The sequence below is a fragment of the Dipodomys merriami genome, unplaced genomic scaffold (assembly GCF_024711535.1).
Source record: "Dipodomys merriami isolate MVZ:Mamm:240054 unplaced genomic scaffold, mDipMer1.0.p SCAF_1300, whole genome shotgun sequence".
NCBI classification, from domain to species: domain Eukaryota; kingdom Metazoa; phylum Chordata; class Mammalia; order Rodentia; family Heteromyidae; genus Dipodomys; species Dipodomys merriami.
Genome location: NW_027202606.1, coordinates 165,001 through 170,004, shown reverse-complemented (window position 1 = coordinate 170,004; position 5,004 = coordinate 165,001).

The window sequence follows — 5,004 nt, the reverse complement described above, 5'->3', positions numbered from 1 at the left end:
TGCTTCTGAGTACTGCCTTTGCTGTGTCCCAGAGGAACTTGTAGTTTGTGTGTTCATTTTTGTTGAATAGCATGAACATTTGAATTTCCTTTCTAATCTCTTCCATGACCCACTCATGATTCAGCAGTGAGATGTTCAGTCTCCATATGATACCGGAATTTCTTTGGTGGCTTTTGTTGTTGAGTTCTAATTTTATTCCCTTGTGGTCAAAGAGAATGCAAGGTAAAACTTCAATGTTTCTGAATTTAGAGAGGTTTGCTTTGTGGCCTAAAATGTGGTCTATTTTAGAAAATGTTCCATGTGCTTCTGAGAAAAACGTATATTCTGATGCTGTTGGGTGAAATGTTCGGTAGATATCTGTAAAATATAGTTGATCTATGCAGCTGTTTATGTCTGTGGTTTCTCTGTTGAGTTTTTGCCGAGTTGATCAATCTAGTGGGGAGAGTGGTATGTTAAAATCCCCAACAATTAATGTCTTTGAATCTATATGGGATTTGAGGGAAAGTAGTGTTTCTTGGAAAAATTTGGGTGCTCCATTGTTTGTCGAGTAGATATTTAGAATTGTAATATCCTCTTGAAGGAGAGATCCCTTAATTAGTATGTAGCGACCTTTTTTTATCTCTTCTCACAAACTTTAATTTGAAGTCTATTTTATCTGATATTAGTATTGCAACTCCTGCCTGTTTATGGGGGCCATTTGCTTGGTAGATTTTGTTCCAGCCTTTAAACATTGAAAATGTGTTTGTTTTTATGGGCAAGATGTGACTCCTGAAGGCATCAGATATTAGGGTCTTTTTTTTTAATCCAACTAGACAGTCTATGTCGCTTAATTGGAGAGTTCACTCCGTTAACGTTAAAAGATAGGACTGAGAGGTATTGGGATTTCCTGCCTTGTTATCCTCCTCCTTGTGGGCTGTGAAAACTGGGTTCTTCTTATGGTTCTTGGATTCTCAGTTTGGGTGCCGTTTCTTGGCCTTTATTGTGGTCTTGTTTGTTTTCTATGTGTAGGACATCTTCAAGAATCTTTTGTAGGGTTGATTTGGTGGAGATGTATTGTTCCAAATTTTCTTTGCTATGGAAGGTTTTTATTTGGCCTTCAGTTATGAAGGAGAGTTTAGCTGGGTACAGTATTCTTGGTTGATAGTTGTTTGTTTTTAGGGCATGTCATACATCATTCCAGGCTCTTCTTGCTTTGATTGTCTCTGCTGAGAAATCTGAGGGGATTCTAATTGGTTTCCCTTTATAGGTGATTAATCTTTTCTCCTTGACAGCTTTAAGGATGTTTTCCCTGGTCTGTGTTGATCCTGTGTGGATTATAATGTAATGGTGGGATGTCTTATTTTGGTCTGGTCTGTTTGGAGTTCTAAAAGCTTCTTGTATCTGAATAGGCCTATCTTTTTGCACGTTTGGGAAGTTCTCTGCTAGGATCCTGTTAAAGAAATTTCCTAGGCCATTAACTTCTGTTTCTAGGTGCTCCTCTACACCCATTACCCTTAGATTAGGCCTTCTGATGGTGTCTTCCAAGTGTTGAATAGATCTATCATATTTCTTGGAGTTGTCTTGAATGGTTGTATGTTCTTTCTCTATAATATCTAGGCTGTCTTCAATCCCTGAGATTCAATCTTCTGCATGGTCTAACCTGCTGTCAAGACTTTCTACTTTGTTTTTTATCTCTTTTCCGTCTAATTGGTCAGCTTTGATGGCTTCAAATTCTTTGTTGTAGCTTTGTTTTAGACCTTGTATGAACTTCTTTACCTCCTTAATTTGATGTTCAGTATATTCTCAGATCAGTTAGTTGATTGGTTACGGTTTCCTTGGACTCCCATTCCTTCTGTTGGTTTCCATTCAGCATTCCCTTAGTGGACTCCCTGACTTAATTCAGCTCTTTGGTAATGGATTCCATGTATGTCTTTAGTGATCTTTGTATATTCTCTTCCTGCTCTCTCAATTCATGTATTACTCCTTGATTAGCTTCCTCCCGTTTGTGGGACTCCTGTAGTTCTCTTTGAGTGTTCTCAGCCTGCTCACGACATTCCTGCCTTTCTCTTTGAGTATTCCCCAGATGCTCATGCAAATCCTGTATCAATTTTTAAGTAGCTTCCTCATGCTTATGATATTCCTGTATAAACTTTTGGATTGCCTCCTCTCTCTCCCTATCACGCTCACACAAAATCCTTTGTATGCTTTCAATCTTTTCATTTATCATGTTTGCCAGCAGTGTTTGTAGAGCTATTTGGGAATTCTCCTCTGGATTATTCATTATCTGTTCTGTCCCCTGATTATCAAGATTGGGAATTGAGATACCCGGATTTCCCATTTTTCTTATGTTTTTCCGGCTTTCTCTGCCCACTTGAGATGAAAATGACATCAGTTTGGTGCTAGAACACTATCTTAAGGCAAGCATCAACCCAAGTCTGAATTTGCACAGTCAATAGTCTACAGATACAATCTAGTTCAACAGATACATCTATTCAACATCAAACAACTATATGCTAATGGGCTACGAACCGCAAAGAAGAATTTGGAAGACCAGAAATTATTAGGGTTAGGGAGAGATGTGGATAAAAAATAGGAATATATTGATGTGGGGGGGGGCCTCAGGGAGAGTAACTAAGTCCTAATCTCAAAGCAGGAAATAGGTTGAGTAGGATGAACGTATAGAGGGAATAAAAAAAGAAGAAAGGGAAAGGGAAAAGAAAAGAGACCAGAAAAATTAGAAAAGTAAAAATTTATAAAATAATTTAGAATCGATAACAATGTATTTAAAGAAGAACGTGTATATATTGAGAGAAGGGGAGAGATATAATGGAGATGTGAAAAACTTAAAAATAAAAATGCTTCAAATATTATATAGGTATAAAGAGGTAGTACTGCTATTAAGGAATTTAAGTCTTAATGGTTTTGACTTGAGTGATAAATTTGTGGATTGAGTGTGTACACAATGGGAGATAGGGTCTAATAATCAACTATGGGTTTATCTGAGGATGTGCAGGACAAGAATTAAGTCACATAAAGAAGAATAAAAGAGAGGAAAAGATGAAAAGGATAAAAAAAGGAAGAAAAAAAGATGAAAAGTTCAGTAGAGCTAAACAAAAAACAAAAAGATAATTTAAAAAGAATAAAAAAAGAATAAAATTCGTGAGAAGAGAAAAAGAAGGTCGCTACATACTAATTAAAGGATCTCTCCTTCAGGAGGATATTACAATTCTATATATCTATTCGCCAAACAATGGAGCACCCAAATTTATCAAAGAAACACTACTTTCCCTCAAATCCCATATAGATCCAAAGACATTAATTGTTGGGGATTTTAACACACCACTCTCCCCATTAGATAGATCAACTAGGCAAAAACAACAGACAAACCGCAGATCTAAACAGCTGCATAGAGCAACTAGACTTAACAGACATTTACCTAACATTTCACCCAGCAGCATCAGAATATACGTTCTTCTCAGCAGCACATGGAAAGTTTTCTAAAATAGACCACATTTTAGGCCACAAAGCAAACTTGTCTAAATTCAGAAACATTGAAGTTATACCTTGCATTCTCTTTGACCACAAGGGAATAAAATTAGAACTCAATGCCAAAAGCCACCAAAGAAAGTCCGGTATCACATGGAGGCTGAACAATACACTGCTGAATCATGAGTGGGTCATGGAAGAGATTAGAAAAGAAATTCAAATGTTCATGATATTCAACAAAAATCAACACACAAATTACCAGCTCCTCTGGGACACAGCAAAGGCAGTACTCAGAGGCATGTTTATATCTCTGAGCTCCTACATCAACAAATTGGAGAGATCTGAAACTAACAATTTAATGACACATCTAAACCTCCTTGAAAAAGAGCAGCAAGATAAACCCCAATCCAGTAGATGGAAAGAAATAATCAAAATTAAATCAGAATTAAATGAATTAGAATCCAAAAAAACTATAGAAAGAATCAAGAAAACAAAGAGTTGTTTCTTCGAAAAACTTAACAAAATTGACAGACCCTTAGAAAACCTTATTAGAAAAAGGAGAGAACATACCCAAATTAATAAACTCAGAGATGAGAATGGAAACCTCACCACGGAAACAACCAAGATTCAGAACATTATAAGGGAATACTTCTCAAAACTTTATGCTAATAAGTTTGAGAACTTGACAGAAATGGTCCATTTCCTAGCAAATATTGTATTACCAAAACTAAACCAAGATGAGTTAATAGGCCCATATCAAGCATTGAAATAGAAAGAGCAATAAGAGACCTCCCAGCTAAGAAAAGTCCAGGACCCGATGGTTTTACAGCGGAATTTTACAAGGCCTTCAAAGCAGAGCTCACACCAATACTCCTCCAACTCTTCAATGAAATTGAAAGAGAAAGCTCACTACCGAACACATTCTATGAAACCATCATAACCCTCATCCCAATACCAGGCAGGGACTCATCAAAGAAAGAGAACTATAGACCCATTTCTTTGATGAACATTGATGCAAAACTTCTCAACAAAATTTTGGCCAATCGACTTCAACTATTCATCCAAAAAATCATACACCATGATCAAACAGGATTCATTTCAGGGATGCAAAGCTGGTTCAATGTAGGCAAATCAATTAATATTATTCATCACATCAACAGGAGCAACAATCAGAACCACATGGTAATCTCAATAGATGCAGAAAAAGCATTCGACAAGATCCAACACCCCTTTATGATGAAGGTTTTGGAAAAATTAGAAATCCATGGAACATTCCTCAATACAATAAAGGCTGTATATGACAAACCTACAGCCAGCATTATACTCAATGGTGAAAAACTAAAGCCATTTCCTCTTAACTCAGGAATAAGACAAGGATGCCCACTTTCTTCACTTCTCTTCAGTCTAGTATTAGAATGCCTATATACAGCAATAAGACAAGATGCAGACATAAAGGGGATATAAATAGGGAAAGAAGAAACAAAACTCTCCTTCTTTGCAGATGACATGATCTTGTATTTAAAGAATCCCATAGACTCC